General features: G+C 52.9%; 1 protein-coding gene across 2 annotated transcripts in view; it reads right to left on the bottom strand.

The window, feature by feature from the left end:
* Positions 1 to 19,786, bottom strand: part of SLC25A42 (solute carrier family 25 member 42) — a 128,843-nt gene extending 109,057 nt beyond the window's left edge. The window contains exon 1 of one of the 2 annotated variants that reach the window (XM_069215818.1): positions 19,577 to 19,786. The gene's annotated coding sequence lies outside the window, so the exon portion shown is untranslated. The remainder of the gene's footprint in view (positions 1 to 19,576) is intronic. The other variant, XM_069215819.1, reaches the window with a different exon arrangement.
* Between the last annotated feature and the right edge of the window lie 523 nt (positions 19,787 to 20,309).

Consider the following 20,309-nt stretch of genomic DNA (forward strand, 5'->3'; position numbering starts at 1 on the left):
TTCCTGTGTGACTTGAGTATTGGGGTATGAAAGTAAGCATCCTGCAAGTCGACAGACACCATCCAGTCTTCCTTGTTCAACGCCAAAAGCACCTGTGCTAGGGTCAGCATCTTGAACTTTTCCTGCTTGAGGAACCAATTCAAGATCCTCAGGTCCAGGATTGGTCTCAAACGACCATCCTTCTTGGGAATCAGGAAATACCTTGAGTAACATCCTCGACCCCTTTCCTGCTCTGGGACCAACTCCACCGCGCCCTTTGAAAGGAGGGCTTGTACCTCCTGTTCTAGCAACAGGAGGTGTTCTTCTGAACAATAAGAAGGGCGGGGCGGGATGAGGGGCGGGAACTCCCGAAAGGGAAGGGTGTAGCCTTTTCCCACAATACTGAGAACCCAAGTGTCCGTTGTAACAGTCTTCCATTTGGTGAGAAAATGCTGTAATCTTCCCCCTACAGGAGAGGAGTGAGTGGGAAATGGTGGGAGCCTAAGGCTGCTTCCCCTGCTGCACCCCGCCAGAGGATGAGGAAGAGGCAGAGTGCTGCTGAGAGGCTCCTCTGGTGCGGACCCTACCTCTCCCCTTAAAAGATCTATAGGGATGGGAAGAGGCAGGTTGCTGATATCTTCCCCGAAAGGAAGAGGAGGAAGAGCCACGCCCAAATCCACGAAACCTCCTGAAAAATCTGGAAGAGGCCGTGGAAGAAGGAGCTTGGAGCCCTAACGACTTAGCCGTGGCCCTGCTCTCCTTAAAACGTTCCAGGGCCGAATCAGCCTTGGCTCCAAACAGTTTGTCCCCATCAAACGGGAGATCCAACAATGTGGACTGTACATCCGCAGAAAAGCCCGAGTTACGGAACCAGGCCTGTCTCCTTGCCACCACAGTTGTGCCCATTGCTCTGGCTACCGAGTCGGTCGTATCCAGTCCCGTCTGGATAATCTGGGTCGCAGCAGCCTGGGCATTTGAAACAACATCCAAAAGACCCTGGGGAAGCTCTGTAAATGATGAGGAAATGTCATCCATCAGAGCATGAATATACCTCCCCAGGATACAGGTTGCGTTGGTGGCCTTCAACGCCAGACTGCAGGACGAAAAAATCTTCTTGGACTGCGCCTCTAGTTTCTTTGAATCTCTGTCCCCAGGCACCGTCGGGAAAGAACCAGGCGCTGACTTGGATGAACAGGAGGCCTGCACCACCAAGCTCTCCGGCGCAGGGTGCCTAGACAGAAAACCAGGGTCAGTCGGAGCCGCCCGATACCTCCTGGCCACGGCTCTGTGAACTGCTGGGGAAGATGCCGGCCTCTTCCACACCTCTAACACCGGATCCAGCAGAGCGTCATTAAATGGCAAAAGAGACTCCGCCGCAGCCGAGGCCGGATGTAGCACCTCTGTTAGAAGGTTTTGTTTAGCCTCCACCACCGGCAAAGGCAGGTCCAAAAAACTAGCTGCCTTCCGTACCACTGCATGAAAGGAAGCAGCCTCCTCAGTGTATTCTCCCGGGGACGAAAGATCCCACTCAGGGGAAGTGTCCAGCCCACTGGCCGACTCCAGACCACGCAGCCCATCACCCGAGTCCTCTAGCTCTCCTTCCTCCAGGGCTCGTTGGTACTCCTGCTCCTCTAATACACGGAGAGCACGTCTCCTCGAATGAAGCCGTTGTTCAATACGCGGAGTCGACAATGCCTCCGCCGAAGTCGAAGATCGGCGCCGATCTTCAGAAGCCACCGACGCCGCGTCCGGCGCCACAGGTAACTTCGGCGCCGACGAAAGAGCAGTCGAAGCAGATGGACCCACCGGAGTCACAGGCCGAAATCCCGACGTCGACGGGATGGAAATCCCCGGGGCCAATCCCTCTGAAGCCACCGGAGCGGCCACCGGCGCAGACACTGGCGCCGAGCCCACGTTCCCAAAAGGGAGAAAGGGCATAAAGGGTGCCGGCCGAAGAGGCGCAGGATCACCCAACGAAAAGGCCAAAGGCCCAGCCGGAGCACCCCCTGGAGCCATCTGTTGGAAGATGGCATACATCGCATTCAAGAATGCGGAACTATCGGCTCCAGGGGTGGGAAAAGCCGGATACTGGGGTGCCTGTCTCGGAGGCGACCCCGACGCCGGTCTCGACGTCTGCAACGCCGGAGAAAACACCTGAGGCTCCAATACCTCAATCACCGACGCCTGTCCAGGTGAAGTTGGAGACGCCGGAGAGGGCAACGGCGTCGAAGGATGCAGCGTAACCGTGGGACTGATCTCCCATGTCCTTCGGCGCCGATCCGAAGACCTGGAACGAGTCTCCTTCGAATGACGCCGAGATTCTCTACGGCGCCGGGAGTCTCGATGACGCCGATGTCTTGGAGAAGAAGACTTCTTGTGATGCTTCTCCTTCGATTTCGCCATAAACAGCTTCGCCTCACGTTCCTTGAGGGCCTTTGGATTCATGTGCTGGCATGAATCACAAGTCGAGACGTCGTGGTCGGAGCTCAAACACCAAAGGCAATCGGAATGAGGATCCGTCACCGACATCTTGCCTCCACACTCACGACAAGGCTTGAATCCAGACTTTCTCTGCGACATTATTACCACAGCGAAAGACTACGCAGCAAAATACACTGTAACCACAAAAGTAACAGTTGCTCCCTCGAAGATAACCGTTTCGAATGCACGGAAAAAAGGGAACTGACGTCCGCACGTCGTCGAGGACCTCTTATTGCCTGTATGACGTCAGGCGGCGTCGCGTGGGCTAGAGTGACGTCCTCGTCGACGTGCAGAGACTAGTAAGAAGATTTCCATTGAATGCTGGCGCCATGGGAGTATTCATTAGGTGAGGAATCCACAGGTAGTTGTATCCATCAGAAAGGCAACAGCACAACTGCCTAACATTCATCCATAATAATATTTATGTTAAGTAACATCCCATAGGTTTCGGTTTATAACAACAAATCTAAAATTATGCTTCACTTGAAAGCAAAGAAATCAAAGAAACTGATCTAAAAACACACACCTACTGCCACACACTGAAGGAAGGTTATTTTTCCACTTAGTAGCCAAAATGCATCTTAGACAATGCAGTCATAAGCATCAAATATTGATCCATGTCGAATGAACCTGGCGACCAGTTAAAAGTAGGCTTAGCTTAAACTAAGTATCCCAGAGTGTGCTAGGGAAAGAAGCGCAATGTAAGTTGCTGAACGACTGGCACATGTACCTGGCAAACTTCATAAGTGCTACCCTGTGGTAAGCTCGTTATGCTGGAGGGAGTGTGGTGAGATTGGCAACATTCTTCATGTCTGCTGGTCATGCCCATGAATCTAGACTTTCTGCTGGAAGGTACAGTCTGAGATTCACAGTATATTGGGGTACCCTGGCCTGCGAAAACTATCCTTAATTTTGTATAGGATGAGTTCAGCAGACTTACAACATCTAACTTATGCAGACAAAGTGATTATATGGAATTGTTTGTGGGCAGTCAAGACCACCATTACAGTGGTCTTAAAAAAGAAAGACCCCCTCCGACACTAACCAATGATATGTCCAACTTTGGACGCTTATGGTGATGGAGAAATTAACCAAAGGCATGTCACATAATAAAGGCTGAATCAGTCTGGAATCCTTTTTTGAATCATTTAATGGAGGGACCTCAACACAGGGTTTACCCCCGAGGCGTAGAGCACTGAACCTGTTGTTAACTTGTAACTCTTTAAGGTCAAATTCTCCACAAAATGTACTCTACATACAGAAACAACTGAGTTCATGTATATAGGACAGCTACAGCTGTGTGATTACTACGTATTGCGTTCTGCACTATGGCCTTGTCTAAGCAATCATGGAATGTTACATCTATGTACACTCTAGGGAGGAAAGAAAGCAGGGAGGGAATGAACGTAAACTTAGTAATAACCTCAACTCGTGCTTCACAGATATTGGAACCTTCTGGGTTAGAAGTAATGGCTGATTTCGCTAAATGTGTAAGAGTAATTGAATCCCCTTATTATAAAAGTGATCTATAATTCCAACTCAAAATCAATAAAAATGTTTTAAAACACCATCAACCTGACCCTTTGGCTGAATTCTCTTGAACTGTGTTAGATTACTCTCACATATTTACCATAAAAAGTATTCAGCGTGCTCGGGGCTAATAAACACATAGGGGGTCATTCCAAGTCTGGCGGGCGGCAGAGGCCGCCCGCCAGACTTCCCCCCTCCGAAATACCGCTCCGCGGTCGAAAGACCGCAGAGGGTATTCTAAGTTTTTCCCTGGGCTGGCGGGCGGTCGCCAAAAGACCGCCCGCCAGCCCAGGGAAAAACTCCCTTCCCACGAGGATGCCGGCTCGTAATCGAGCCGGCGGAGTGGGAAGGTGCGACGGGTGCTGTTGCACCCCTCGCGTATTTCACTGTCTGCCAAGCAGACAGTGAAATACTTGTAGGGGCCCTCTTACGGGGGCCCCTGCAGTGCCCATGCCAGTGGCATGGGCACTGCAGGGGCCCCCAGGGGCCCCGCGACCCCCCCTACCGCCATCCGGTTCCCGGCGGGCGGACCGCCGGGAACTGGATGGCGGTAGGGGGGGGTCGGAATCCCCTCGGCGGCGCAGCTAGCTGCGCCGCCTTGGAGGATTCCAAAGGGCGGCGGTACACTGGCGGGAGGCCGCCAGTGTTGCCGGTCCAACCACGGCTTTACCGCCGCGGTCGGAATGCCCTTGGGAGCACCGCCGGCCTGTCGGCGGTGCTCCCGCGGTCCTCCAACCCGGCGGTCATTGACCGCCAGGGTTGGAATGACCCCCATAGTGTACCCACAAAATGTCATATTTCTATACACTGACAATACAGAGACTGCGAAATACTCTGCAGTGAACTAGAGAAAATGTACAACTTAGAATTTTCGAAATATGTACTAAATATTAATGTACATGGTTAAATCACTACAAATCCAGTATTTATTCTGTGATTCTTCTTAGGTAGAAACAGGATGTTGGAGATTAGTTTCAGTAATAATCTTTTTTAAGGACTCCAATAAACGAACAAAATACTAATCCCGTCACAAGAGTACCTCCTTTCAAATTGTTTATTGCCTAACAGTCTGAATATCACTCTGGGCCAAAGTTAGGTACTTTCATAGATACCTATAACTAGAATATGCCGGGTTGAAAAACGCAACAAACATTGCTTTCAGTAAACATATCAATTAACTTACTATAATATGTACGGATCGGTGTGGCACTAAATGCAAGCTGGTTCTCAACTAAGATATAAGTCTGACATTTTGTACATAACTTTAATTTCAAACATCAGTGATCAACCGACAGCTTTCAATATTGAAAATTGGCTATGAGGACAATTTATGCCTTTTTCCAAACAGCCTAAGCAAATATCAGAATGTATATTATACAACCACGAGATGGATTCTCATATGCAAAGCATGCAAGTACATAATACACATCACCTGCCTAAACCCTTACAAATGTGCAAAAGCTCCCTTTGCACATTTTGACACATAAATCCTAGTTTTTTGTACATCTTAGTCCTAGAACGATTTAATGACAATTGCAAAATTAGATTGCTGAAATACCGGATGATGTGCTTGCATTTGTTTCTTCTTCATTCTATGCATGTACATCACGAGTGGTGGTATTATGTGCTATTGCCTTCATGCAGTGTAGGAGTGGGACGCTTTCCTCAGGATTTCGGCTTGTGTGTTTATTTTTATCGGGGTTTAGCGATGGATTTCAGAAAATTAGTTGTGGCTTTGGTACAGGCAACTCAAACTAAGTAAGCCACAACTGCACACACAATTATTTCAGACATAGGACTCCCGTAATTTTGTTGTGAATGTATTGAAAAGAGTGGGCGTGGCCAAGATTGCGGCCGGAGCGGACGCCTAATTCAGGAGCTCCGCTCTCGGCCCACCGAATAATCAGATATCCTGACCCCTGATGCGCGACACCTCAAGGAGGCTCCCCCCTGTTTTCTAGGGGAAGCCCAGCACGTGAATGCCCTGGATCGGCGGCGTCCCTGATACGGGGTGCGGAGCGGGATGGGCGCGAGGCTCCCGGCGCCGAAGAGCGGCCGCACCGGAGGAGGTGAGGAGAGCGCCACCCGTGGTCCGTGGGGCGTCTGCTGCCGCCGCTGCCGCCCTGATGCCTGACGGGGCCCACGGGGGCTGCGCGCTGCCTTCCTGATTGAGCTGATTGCTTCCGACGCCCTCTGCCCCGGTCGCGGTCGACTGGGGCGATCCCGGCCCGGAGCGCGAGGGGCGGACGGGCCGACCCCCGAGCGTGAAGCAGCGACCCGCCGGCCTGACTGTCTTCTCGCGGGGCGGCGCGCGGGCCCTGGTGCCCCCGGAAGATCGGGCCGGGGCCGCGCACGGACCCGGCTCTACCCGGTCGGGGCCGCTCGCCCCTGGGGTGGCCCTGAGCTGGGCAGAGCCGTCTGTGGGGGGCCCGGGCCCCCAGAGACTCTGCGGCGTGCCCCAAGCGGACCGGGGCAGCCCGAACTTTGCTCTTTGGGGCCACTACGACCAGGCCGGAAAATATGGCCTACCTGAAGTGACTGCCCCTCCCCCCACACCGAGAAAAACAAGAGGGCCTGTCCACGGCCTGGGATAGCAATAAGGAACGAGCATATATAATCTTGAGAAGGAGCCTGTGTGTGCGCCAGGACTAGCCATAAAAATCACTTTGGAGAAACCCAAAACAAAGAAAAACACAAAAAGGACAAAAAAAAAAAAAAAAAAAAGGAGCAAAGTCGAAAAAGGGGAAAAAAAAAATTCTAATTAGATACCAGAAAAATTAAATTCCTTAAGTAGTAAGTACTTGACTAAAATAAACACCATTGGCGCACGATAATACCTTTGTTCTCCAACAAGCGGAGGCTGCTGCTGCAGGGGCTGCACCAGTGAGGACATTGCGGATTGCGCAGGTGAGGCAAAGGGGGGAAAAAAAAAAGACAAATAACTAAGCCCACACTAATAACACAATCTCAGACAACATCTGGCTCCACAACAGTACCAAACTTCGCGCTACTACTCATTGTACCACACAACAGAAGCACCGAACGCTGCATCTCCATATCACGCATGAGTTGTCTGGCTTATTCCTCCTGGAACTCCGCTCTGGATCCTACCTAACTTTACTTATCCCGCCCAAAAAGAGGGCACCATGGTCAAGCCAAAGCTCCCCAAACCGGGACCCCCCACTGGAGGGGAATCCCTTCATGACACCGTACACCCTGACACGCAAGCTGCAACACTGCTCCAACTGAGCGAAACTCTACGAACACATTCCCAACAGTTCGACAAAATCATGCAAGAAATAATGGAGACCAAGACCTCACTGGAAGGGAAAATAGACGCAGCGGCACTGGAGGTCTTGCTACTCCGCGACGATCACCGCAAACTGACAGACAGAGTGCACAACACGGAATCAACGTTAAAAACGGTCCAACCAGAGATAGCAGACATGAAAAACAAAATCCAACAAATGGAAAGGGAACTGGCGCAGCTGCACCGCAGGACTGAAGAAGCAGAAGGGCGCTCCAGACGCAATAACATCAGATTTGTTGGTATCCCGGAGCGCCTGGAACTATCTATAGCCGAAGATTTCATTGAGAATTGGCTGAAAAACATTATGGACTTACAGGACACCGCCAAAGCCCCCGTAATAGAAAGAGCCCATAGAATACCGGGCAAACCCCCCCGACCCGGAGCACTGCCACGCCCACTGATAGCCAGATTCCTTAACCACAGGGAAAGAGATTCCGTCCTCCAGCACTTCAGAAACGCTAATCCAATCATCTTGGAAAACAGCACGATCTCCGCTTACCCAGACTACACAATGGAAGTGCAACGTAAAAGAGCGGCATACGTCAAGATAAAACAACTGCTGCGGGAACATAACATCATCTACTCACTTGTGTTTCCAGCCCGCCTGCGTATAGACACCAACGATAAAACACTCATGTTCCCCACTCCGGAGGACGCATGGACATGGATTCACGCAAAGGGCCTGGTCGACTCGCCCAAGGGAAAAGAACCATCTGAAGAATGGGTCACCCCCAAATCTAGAAAGAAAAAGAAACCCAAAACAATATCTCGACCAACAAAATCACAGATGGAAGCTGATCAAGCACAAAGCTTAAAGGAAACTAGCACATTCACCCGTTTCCAAACCGACACCAGAAGCGAGGCGGACAACACTGATAATGGCTCTCCCGGGGGGGATCCAGCCCGTCCCTCTCCCCTCTCCTGGCCGGCCCCGTCTTCACCCCACACTCGGCTGACGAACTCTAATGTTTCTACACGAGCTGGAACCGCGCTCTCTCCAGATGACATGCGAGGGGGGGGCTGGACCCCCCTTCCCACGTAGCCACGAATGGAGCAGCGCAGCCGCCCTGGACTGTGGCCGGAGCTGCTTCCGCCCCTCCGGCTCCTCGCTGGACTGCCACCGCGAGACGCGACCACAACTTAACGCACACAGGGAAAGAACTATCCTGGAGGTGGGCCACTGGAGGTCCAACCTCAATTAACCCACGCTCCCCATCAACCTCATACCCGTATGGAACTTAACCTCCTGGACTGCTGTTTAGGCACCGGTTGTGCCACTTTGTTTCAAATCGGGCCTTACCCGAAATATCCTTTAGTGTTGTATTTTGTTTTCCCTCTCTATTTTTCCCACTCCACCTCATCTCCCCTTTTCAGGGCTGGGGTGGCCTCCGTGCCGGTGTGGGACGAGGGGGGGGGGGGGAGGGGGGAGGGCTGCACGCGCCGTTCTGACAGCGTTACATAGACAACACTGGGGATCGGATCACGGGATCACTACGCTGACACGTTAAACCTCAAATTAACATAATGAATAAGGAACCAATATACAATATAATGACTTGGAATGTAAAAGGCATGGCGGGAATAAACAAGCGCAACAGAACTCATGCACATCTAAAAAGACATCGCATCCACATAGCCATTCTTCAAGAAACACATATCCCCTCAGATGAGATCCCGCGGTTGGCGAAATTTTGGGCAGCACAAGTCTATGGCTCTGGCAATTCATCCTTCGCTAGGGGGGTTTTGATCTGGGTAGCTCCAGGGGTTCCCTATGTGGTACAACGCAGTGTAACAGACACAGATGGCAGGTACATACAACTAGTAGGCCATCTCGACGGAGAGATGTTGAGGATTAACGGACTATATGTCCCGAATGCTGGTCAGGGCGACTTCCTACAAAGAACGATATCGCATATAGCAAACGACTCACTCTCAGCATGCATCTGGGGTGGGGATATGAACTGCGTCCCACAGATAGATCACACACCCCCATAGCAGCCACCCCGGTAGCTAAAAACTCTCAAATTCTGCGACTATGGATGTCGGATCACCGCTTGATAGACTCTTGGAGACATTTACACCCTCAAGACAGGACATACTCCTACTACTCCCCACTACATCTTCTACACACTCGCATAGATCTCATTCTCACTACACAAGACTTGATACACAGAATCACAAGCTCTGAATACACTGCCAGAGTAATTTCAGATCATTCCCCACTTATCGCACATATCAAGTGGGGCAGGCCACGCGCTTGTATTCCAACTTGGCGCCTACAAACACAGTTAATACAGGACCCGTCATTCAGAAACGAACTAGCCACACACATCTCCTCCTATTTCACTCACAATGACGGATCAACGAACACAAGAGCAAATGAATGGGACGCCCACAAAGCAGTTATAAGTGGTGCTTGCATATCAACAACGGTAGGGGTACGCCAAACATTGGTATGTGAGCTCCGCAAGCTCGAGGATGAAGTCCACTCCTCGGAATGTAAATTTGCCTGTGGCACAATTACCCAAGCTGAGCTCACCGGAACACGCGCACAATGGCATGAAACGGATAAGCGATTAAGGCTCTTCGATTTCAAACACCACATGGCGCGTACGCTTGCGGAGGGAGATAGGTCAAGCAAACTTCTGTCATGGCTCACGCGTTCCGAACCAAGGAGTTCTCCTATAGGGGCCATCCGCCTCGACACAGGACTAATAGTAAACACGCAAGTTGATATAAACTTCGCCTTCAGAGAGTATTATAGTACACTATACAAAGCTCACCCACCACCTCCCACAGAATCACTGAATGAGTTTTTTAATGATATCACACTGACCTGCCTGACCGCCCCGCAAACAGCTGACCTAGACAGGCCAATAGACATTATGGAAATACAACAGGCCTTACAACAACTATCACAAGGCAAGGTTCCCGGCAGCGATGGGTTACCCCTAGAATATTATAGCACGTTCTCAAACATTAACTCCATATCTCGCTATGCTATCTGAAGCGCGGCCAACTGCCTGACACTTGCCGGGAGGCCCTAATAGCGGTACTCCCAAAAACGGGCCGTGATCCACTAGATGTACCCTCATACAGACCACTTTCGTTACTTAACACAGACTGCAAATTATTAGGAAAACTGTTAGCCAATCGATTACTCCCATATATGACATATCTGGTCCACCAAGACCAATCCGGCTTCATACCAGGTCGCAGCACCTTCAGCAACATCCGAAACTTACTGCGCCTAATGGCAAACTCTCCAGAGGGCGATTACCACTGTGTTGCCGTGTCACTAGACATAGAAAAAGCTTTCAACACGTTGGGATGGCCCTTCCTGATGTACACACTTCGACGCATGGGATTCGGACGGATATACACAGACTGGGTGGGGGTGCTTTACGCTAACCCCATCGCACGAGTCAAAACTGGCGACATGATCTCCCAACCATTCAACATAGAAAGGGGAACCAGACAGGGATGTCCACTGTCACCACTCCTGTTCGCACTTGCTATCGAACCACTAGCAGCTCGATTACGAGCGGTTGCCCCTTTATGGGGCATCCGCGACGATCACACATACCGCATAGTATCTTTATATGCTGACGATGCCCTTATTTTCCTTCGTAATCACAATGAAACTCTGCCGGACCTATTGGTACTATTGAGTGAATTCGGCGCACTAGCCGGTTTAAAGGTGAATTGGACAAAGTCGTCTATATTCCCTATGCGCCCAGTCCCTGTAGCACTCAGGACGCCTCCCAGCTTGGGCGATCTGAAGTGGTGCAGTAATACTTTCAAATACTTAGGCATAAATATATACCACGACACACGCGACCTCAGGGAGGGCAACCTAGGTCAAGCAATCAGATCCATCAGAGGCTCCCTGCCCTTTTGGTGCTCGCTCCCGCTCTCGCCCCTGGGCAGAGTGGCAATAGCAAAAATGATAATCCTCCCCCGGCTACTATACTACTTTATGGCCCTCCCACTGATTTTACCAGCATCCTTCTTCAAACCACTGAATAGCCTATTAACAGCCTTAAATTGGGGCACCGGCCAGCGTCGAGTAGCACTAACTAAAATATACCAACCATTGAACGTGGGAGGACTGGGAGCACCCAGACTTGAACTATACTACGCAGCCGCCCAAATACAGTGGACATCCACCTGGCTTGGGTGCCCTGATAGCGCAGAATCACAATTGATTCTCTCCACAATGGGTAACCCGGGACTACTACAATACCTGATGAATCGCGAGCACCCCAAACACCCACGCAATATACTATTGAAAAACGCGCACTGGATATGGGGCCGCTACGTCCTAGCCGGCGCCCAAAAACCACCGTACTCCCCCAAAATTCCACTACTAGCTAATCCAAAACTCGCCAATATAGCTGCTAGGGTGGGGCTAGATGGATGGATTGATAAAGGCATACGCACAATCGGTGACATATATAGTGAAGGGCACCTCCCAACATTCAATGCTCTTGCCGAAAAGTATGGCTTGGGACAGGGTGGTTTCATAAAATTTGGAGCAGTAAGGCAGATAATACGCTCTTGGTGGAACTGCGGCAATTCAGAACCCATCATTGCGCCCACCCTCCACGACATGCTGGGCAGCATAGACACTCCACTAACTGTATCCAGAACATACACGATCCTAGCAACCCACCAAGAACACAGACAAGAACAAGCAAAAAACAGATGGGACAACGTGCTGACTGCACCACTCTCACAACACAAATGGAACCAAGCCGTGAACATGATAAAAGAGGTATCGCGCAACCCACGTTTCCGCTATACCCAGTTTAATTATTTACACCAAACATACCTATCCCCATATCGTATTACGCGTATGTTCCCTCAGTCAACTCAGGTGTGCCCCCAGATGCTCTGTTCCTGACGCCAATTTCTATCACATGACTTGGGACTGTCCCCGGGTTCACACAACATGGAACGACATAATAACCTTGCTGTCTGAGTGGACAGCCATCACGCTCTCCCCCACACCCGAACTGTGCTTACTGGGGATAGCTCTGAGTCTTAAAAACCGGAAACATTCACTGAGATGTATAGCTCTGGCACTGGTGATGTACAGGTGCCTCATAGCCATGCATTGGAAGGCCCCGGCCGCCCCTGGGATAGATCTGTGGCGTTCTGAACTGCTGCGTTGGGCCAAGGCGGAGGCAGACACGCTGCAGCTCCTATTGGCCAGGGGGATTCCAGTTAAAGGCTTAACCACATGGAACTCCTTTGTAATAACCATAGAAAACAAAGACGACGAACGCCCACCATGAATATCCTACATAACGGCAATCCCCGAGACTCTACACTACAAACCCGTTAACACTACCTCACATTAACATAAACACAACAAGGATGCGTCTCAAAGCACACAGAACCACATGGGCCCATGGAAAGCTCAACACACTTCTGTCAAAGGAACACACAATAATAATGAACAATAATAGTAAAAATAAAAAATAAAAAGCGGATCTGATCCTCCTCCCCCCCTTGCGTGCCCCCCCCTCTGCCCGTGGCGTTCGCCGGCTGAGCACCCCACCCCTCGACCTGAGCTCTCCCCTATATTTCCCCTAGTAATAGATTTTTAATTTCTCAGGGTCGATCAGATAAACGTTCTCCCTGTGCCCCGCCCTACCAAACCAGCGCGCCCCAACCCCTGATCGTGAGTACACGGGCACCACTGGGCAGCTCTATCTGGAGGTACCTGCTCTGATTGCTGAGGGCTGCGCAGAACGTGTCATAACTTGCCATGTAACTTGATCACCTGTATCTATATCTTCTTTTTATGCTTATTTGCTACATATTAAAACAATAAAAATATATTCAAAAAAAACAAAATGTATTGAAAAGAAACAGAATTGACCTTACATTTAGAGTTCCGCATAATACTCTAAATGAGTAGTGTGAGCCACCACACAGCACAGGTGGTTCACCTAATTTACAGCAGTCTGATATGCTGACTCTCACCGGGACCAAAACGATCTAAAGTGAAAAAACATGTTTAGGACATTCTATTTACCAAAAGGGATTTAAATTGCTTCTTCCTCAGATACTAACAGACCTATCCGTGTTCATTTACACCTGCGGGGTGGGCAGGGGGGTTCCCCGAAGATCCCCATAATGCATACTTTGTTTTTATCATTTACCTAATCCCTCTTTCACACCTCGTTCATTCCTTTAGGTCCAGATTTTACAAATAAGACAAAGCACTATGCTAACTGTGTAACTCTCTCTAACTGAGCCAGAACCAATGACAGAATAGGATCAAACCAGCTACATCCATCTCTTTAAAGTACACAATCCATACTGTAAGATTGCAATCAGATAGGAGATCTTTCATGTTTGGGGAGAGGAGAGGGGCTGCAACAATGTCACAGTCCAACACTTTAAGCAGAAAAACTGTAATATTAATAATCACGTCAAACTTTCTCCACACCCCAAATTGCCCCTGGAAGCAAAAAGAACAAATAACTTTGATGAACGGAGTCTAATCTATATTGTCCTATTCCTTGGAAATCAATGACACACAGCAGTGGATTCCCTACTGCTGTTCTAGTAAGGTTAAGCAAAATGTTGTTACATATGACGTTTAATCTTTCATCATTAATACTGCCACAACCTAACAAAGCTGCTGCAAAACTGTTTTGCACTCTCTGGTGCAGGGACCCCATTACCCAGAGTAGCATGTGAATTAAAGATCCGTCTAGCTACTGTTTACACAACCCTCATGCCTAGTCCTGCTAACTTTGCACTACAGTAACCTAGTATCACAGTTACTTAAGGTTTCAGTTTTTAACACTCAGAGATGCCTCTATGCAAGTTCTACTGAAAACGTCTGTTCGACTCCAGCCTTGAAACACCCCTGCTATTTAGTTATTTCAAAAGAAAGATTAAATATTAATCGGGAGATCACGAAAAGCTGTTAATGTCGCATATTTCAAAGGATAGGATACAATATGTCACATCATTCTTGATGTCACTTTCTATGAGACGTTTCCTCCTTTGCACATCATGAACAAAGTCCTGAAACATCTATAGAAGTCAGTCCTGGAAACCAATTAATGAAGGGATTGGGATAATCCTTCAAGATACCTTGGCAAGACAAACAGGGATTTTATTTGAAGCAGGTGAATTGTGACTGCGAACACGAGAGGAAGGGGCAGCCTTGGATAACTATATTTACTGGAGACGTGAGGGGCAATGTAAGCACCTTTAAACAGTGTCCACCTTAGACATTTGGAGTCTTCAGTGAAACCATCTTCATAGTTCCTCAAAGAAAAAGGGAGGGGGGTGGGGGTATTTCACTTCCTCTTTTTTTTTCCTTTCTGAAACTACACAGATGGTTTCAATGAAGACCCAGAACGTATAAGGTGTCCACTGTTTGACGATGCTTACGTCGTCCCTCATGTCTCCAGTAAATACAGTTATCCAAGGGTGTCCCTTCCTCGTCGTCAGTGAAAGAATCTATGCACGGCGTGTGATGGTTTTAAAAGTAAGTTTACTGTGAAAAGGAAAGTCACATACAGCTGAACTCCACGGTGCGACAGCTTCAACTGATTCCCTTCGAGCTCCATTTGGAAAGCTCATGTACATTCTACTCATTAAATCAACCTTCCCATGAAAATACAACAGGGGGGGCTTTTAAAGCTGAGAGGCTAGGTTGGGGAATTGGTGAAGAGAGTGGTGGCATGTCCTATTAGAATAATTATGTTGATTGAATATTTAGAACGCCGCGTGGAGTCGGAAACTAAAAAGAACAATATAAACCACAGGAGGAGCAGAAAGTAAAATCTGAAAGTATGAAGGTAGCCAAGTATAACACCCAAGATTCAGAAACAAAAAGAATACTTCCGCTAGACACAACAGAGCCCTATAATTCTTATGGCAGCTACGCAAAGGAAGGGGGGGGCTGTCCACACTCGTGTGGCCTGTCACCCGTGGGTACTTGGATTGGCACTCTGCAGTAAGGAAGCTGTTGGCCTGTGGGACGAGCTGTCGGCCTCTTGAGGGATCAGAGGCTGCACTCACTGTGAGATCGAGGGGATCCCATAGTTGGGATGCAGAGAGCTGCCACGAACCACGGCAGGGTCACTACTCAGATGCGCAGCTTCTCCTGGTGCCGAAAGGCTGGCACCGTGGTGGCACGGCGTGACTACTGCTGGCAGGCGCCGCACCTAGTGGGAGCTCTCATAACAATGGGGTGGGCACCGTCACTTCTTGGGGCGCAGGCTCCGCTCACCATCACAGCGATCGCTGCAGAACAACGATCCAGGAACCGAGTGCTGAGCATATAAGCGAGTTATGTTGACATTCTTTCCGTAGGGCATGCGAGATCACATTATTCTCAAGGCTGCGGTACAACGTGTACATAGAGCAGGCAGGCAGGCAGAGGGAAGGAATGCACCTCGTCCTCTACTCCTATGAACTGCGGGCTATCACTCCTGATTACTATACAAATTCAAATAATTCCAAACCGCTCCGGTGCAATGGGGTGGTGGAGGCTTCCCTGTTACACCAGGGAAGCGAGGGGGACTTCTCCCCAACAGCCTCACAGGAGTCCCACCACTGCTGATGGCCCTCTCACTGCAGCCTCAGCAGCGGCCGTGTCTCTTCACCTGAGAAGAGTCATGTCCCCGCTGGAGGCGCATCCCCCTCTCCTCAGCCTTAAAAGAATTACATTTACTCCCGTGGGGCAAAGTTGCTCCCTGACTACATCCCCCCCCCCCCGCCTCAGACTAGCAGAGGTCATGTCACCACTGCAGGGTCATGTCACTCCTATTGGGGGTGGGGTAGGCGAGTTATTCAGGGAACACTTCGGTCCACATCCTCAGAGGGTCCTGTCAGTATTGGGCAGGGGTCCTGCCACTCAACTCTTCTCCACCCTATTGCCTCAAAGGAGCAATATTACTTCTGGAGGGGCCCCGTCATTCCTCATGAAGGGATCCTGTCGCTAGTCTGAAGGGGACTCGTCACTCGTCTGCAGGGGGTGGCATCACTCCTTTGGCATCTTGCCACTCTATAGTCGCACTTCTGTCTACATGGTCAGAGGGTCTTGGTTGAACTGGGGATGCATCTGGTCTCTCTACCTGGGGGTCCTGACACTCCTGGAAAGGGGTCTTATTCCTTCTTGGGAGTCGGGGCTGGGGCTCATTCTTCTTACCCTCCCTTGTCACTTTGCCTCATGTTCCGTGAGCCGCGGGGAGGGGGCAGTGTCATTACTGGGAAGGGATCCGGTCACTCCTGTGAAGGGGTGCTGTCAAGCCTTGGGAGAGGGGCTGTCACGCCTTGGAAGGGGCCCTGTCACACCTTGGAAGGGGCCTTGTCATTTCTGGAAAAGGTGGCACAGTCACTTCGGTGAAGGGGTCCTGTCACGCCTGGGCAGTGGTCCTGTCACGCCTTGGGAGAGGGGTCTGTCACGCCTTGGGAGAGGGGTCTGTCACGCCTTGGGAGAGGGGTCTGTCACGCCTTCTTGGGAGAGGGGTCTGTCACGCCTTGGGAGAGGGGTCTGTCACGCCTTGGGAGAGGGGTCTGTCACGCCTTGGGAGAGGGGTCTGTCACGCCTTGGGAGAGGGGTCTGTCACGCCTTGGGAGAGGGGTCTGTCACGGAGAGGGGTCTGTCACGGAGAGGGGTCTGTCACGGAGAGGGGTCCGTCACGCAGTGGGGTCCGTCACGCAGTGGGAGAGGGGTCCGTCACGCAGTGGGAGAGGGGTCCGTCACGCAGTGGGAGAGGGGTCCGTCACGCAGTGGGAGAGGGGTCCGTCACGCAGTGGGAGAGGGGTCCGTCACGCCGTGGGAGAGGGGTCCGTCACGCCGTGGGAGAGGGGTCCGTCACGCCGTGGGAGAGGGGTCCGTCACGCCGTGGGAGAGGGGTCCGTCACGCCGTGGGAGAGGGGTCCGTCACGCCGTGGGAGAGGGGTCCGTCACGCCGTGGGAGAGGGGTCCGTCACGCCGTGGGAGAGGGGTCCGTCACGCCGTGGGAGAGGGGTCCGTCACGCCGTGGGAGAGGGGTCCGTCACGCCGTGGGAGAGGGGTCCGTCACGCCGTGGGAGAGGGGTCCGTCACGCCGTGGGAGAGGGGTCCGTCACGCAGTGGGAGAGGGGTCCGTCACGCAGTGGGAGAGGGGTCCGTCACGCCTTGGGAGAGGGGTCCGTCACGCCTTGGGAGAGGGGTCCGTCACGCCGTGGGAGAGGGGTCCGTCACGCCGTGGGAGAGGGGTCCGTCACGCAGTGGGAGAGGGGTCCGTCACGCAGTGGGAGAGGGGTCTGTCACGCAGTGGGAGAGGGGTCTGTCACGCAGTGGGAGAGGGGTCTGTCACGCAGTGGGAGAGGGGTCTGTCACGCAGTGGGAGAGGGGTCTGTCACGCCTTGGGAGAGGGGTCTGTCACGCCGTGGGAGAGGGGTCCGTCACGCCGTGGGAGAGGGGTCCGTCACGCCGTGGGAGAGGGGTCTGTCACGCCTTGGGAGAGGGGTCTGTCACGCAGTGGGAGAGGGGTCTGTCACGCAGTGGGAGAGGGGTCCGTCACGCCGTGGGAGAGGGGTCCGTCACGCAGTGGGAGAGGGGTCCGTCACGCAGTGGGAGAGGGGTCTGTCACGCCTTGGGAGAGGGGTCTGTCACGCCGTGGGAGAGGGGTCCGTCACGCCTTGGGAGAGGGGTCTGTCACGCCTTGGGAGAGGGGTCTGTCACGCCTTGGGAGAGGGGTCTGTCACGGAGAGGGGTCCGTCACGCAGTGGGAGAGGGGTCCGTCACGCAGTGGGAGAGGGGTCCGTCACGCAGTGGGAGAGGGGTCCGTCACGCAGTGGGAGAGGGGTCCGTCACGCAGTGGGAGAGGGGTCCGTCACGCAGTGGGAGAGGGGTCCGTCACGCAGTGGGAGAGGGGTCCGTCACGCAGTGGGAGAGGGGTCCGTCACGCCTTGGGAGAGGGGTCCGTCACGCCTTGGGAGAGGGGTCCGTCACGCAGTGGGAGAGGGGTCCGTCACGCAGTGGGAGAGGGGTCCGTCACGCCGTGGGAGAGGGGTCCGTCACGCCGTGGGAGAGGGGTCTGTCACGCCGTGGGAGAGGGGTCTGTCACGCCGTGGGAGAGGGGTCTGTCACGCCGTGGGAGAGGGGTCTGTCACGCCGTGGGAGAGGGGTCTGTCACGCCTTGGGAGAGGGGTCTGTCACGCCGTGGGAGAGGGGTCTGTCACGCCGTGGGAGAGGGGTCTGTCACGCCGTGGGAGAGGGGTCTGTCACGCCGTGGGAGAGGGGTCTGTCACGCCGTGGGAGAGGGGTCTGTCACGCCGTGGGAGAGGGGTCTGTCACGCCGTGGGAGAGGGGTCTGTCACGCAGTGGGAGAGGGGTCTGTCACGCAGTGGGAGAGGGGTCTGTCACGCAGTGGGAGAGGGGTCTGTCACGCAGTGGGAGAGGGGTCCGTCACGCCTTGGGAGAGGGGTCCGTCACGCCTTGGGAGAGGGGTCCGTCACGCCGTGGGAGAGGGGTCCGTCACGCCGTGGGAGAGGGGTCTGTCACGCCGTGGGAGAGGGGTCTGTCACGCAGTGGGAGAGGGGTCTGTCACGCAGTGGGAAAGGGGTCTGTCACGCAGTGGGAGAGGGGTCTGTCACGCAGTGGGAGAGGGGTCTGTCACGCCTTGGGAGAGGGGTCCGTCACGCCGTGGGAGAGGGGTCCGTCACACCGTGGGAGAGGGGTCCGTCACGCCGTGGGAGAGGGGTCCGTCACGCCGTGGGAGAGGGGTCCGTCACGCCTTGGGAGAGGGGTCCGTCACGCCTTGGGAGAGGGGTCCGTCACGCAGTGGGAGAGGGGTCCGTCACGCCGTGGGAGAGGGGTCCGTCACGCCTTGGGAGAGGGGTCCGTCACGCCTTGGGAGAGGGGTCCGTCACGCCGTGGGAGAGGGGTCTGTCACGCCTTGGGAGAGGGGTCTGTCACGCCTTGGAAGGGGCACTGTCACTCCTGAGAAGTCCTGTCAGTACTGAGAATGGCTCCTGTCACGCATTGAGAGAGGTCCTGTGAACGAGTCCCGTCATGCCTCGGAAGGGGCCTTGTCACGCCTGTGAAGTTGTCCTGTCACGCCTGGGCAGTGGTCCTGTCACTCCTGTAACGGGTTTCATTCCTCCGGGAAGGGCGGTCCTATCTCTTCTCCCCTTCACTTCGCCGGAGGGTCTGTCAGCCCCGGGTCTCGTCCCTCCCGCCCCGGTGACAGCCCCGCCCGGCCCCCGCACCCCCCACCGAGCAGACCCAGTGACAGCGGCACTCACGGGCGCTTCTCAGCCGGGAGCTCCTGTCAGCGGCGGCGGCGGCTGCTCGGGCTCCGGCGCTGCGCAGGGCTGACGGGGCGGGGCGCACTCCTGGGACTTTGGGCTCCCGCCTCCCTCCCTCACTGGCTGCGCTCGCGCCGCTGCTCCGGCGCTCGCGCAAACTGCAACCGCTACCCCAGGGCCACCAGCGACAGAGAGGAGGGACTGCGCGTCTCAGGGCGCCGCCAGAGAAGACGGACTGCGGGCATGGGAGGCGCAGCCTGACCAGACATCGACAGAGAGGACGGACTGAGGTCCGCAGCGGCTACACAGGGAGGGTGTCGCCTGACGAGACATGGGCAGCGAGGACGGACTTAGTGCAGAGTCATGGGCTAAGAAGACGGACTGCAGGTCAATCAAAGACTGCTCAAGTGTCACCTGTTTGAGTTCAAAAGGGTAGGTATAAAACATTCTTCTGCACAGGTGCCACACTTGCTGAGACATGGGCAGACAAAACCAATATGACGTCAACAATGTGAGCTCGCCTGACCCTGTTTGGTTTCTTATATTAATTTATAAGGGGGCGCGATAGAGGTTAGATGGACCTTTTGACTGCGCTTAGAGGTATTCCCACCATAGGACCCAATCTCAATACAAATCAATAACAATATCAATCAATAGTAACGGTAATCTTTGGAGTCATTAATTAGTACACACCATGACCCCTTTGGCCAAGAATAACCACACCTTTATG

Source organism: Pleurodeles waltl, chromosome 12, assembly GCF_031143425.1.
Source record: "Pleurodeles waltl isolate 20211129_DDA chromosome 12, aPleWal1.hap1.20221129, whole genome shotgun sequence".
Lineage (NCBI taxonomy): Eukaryota > Metazoa > Chordata > Amphibia > Caudata > Salamandridae > Pleurodeles > Pleurodeles waltl.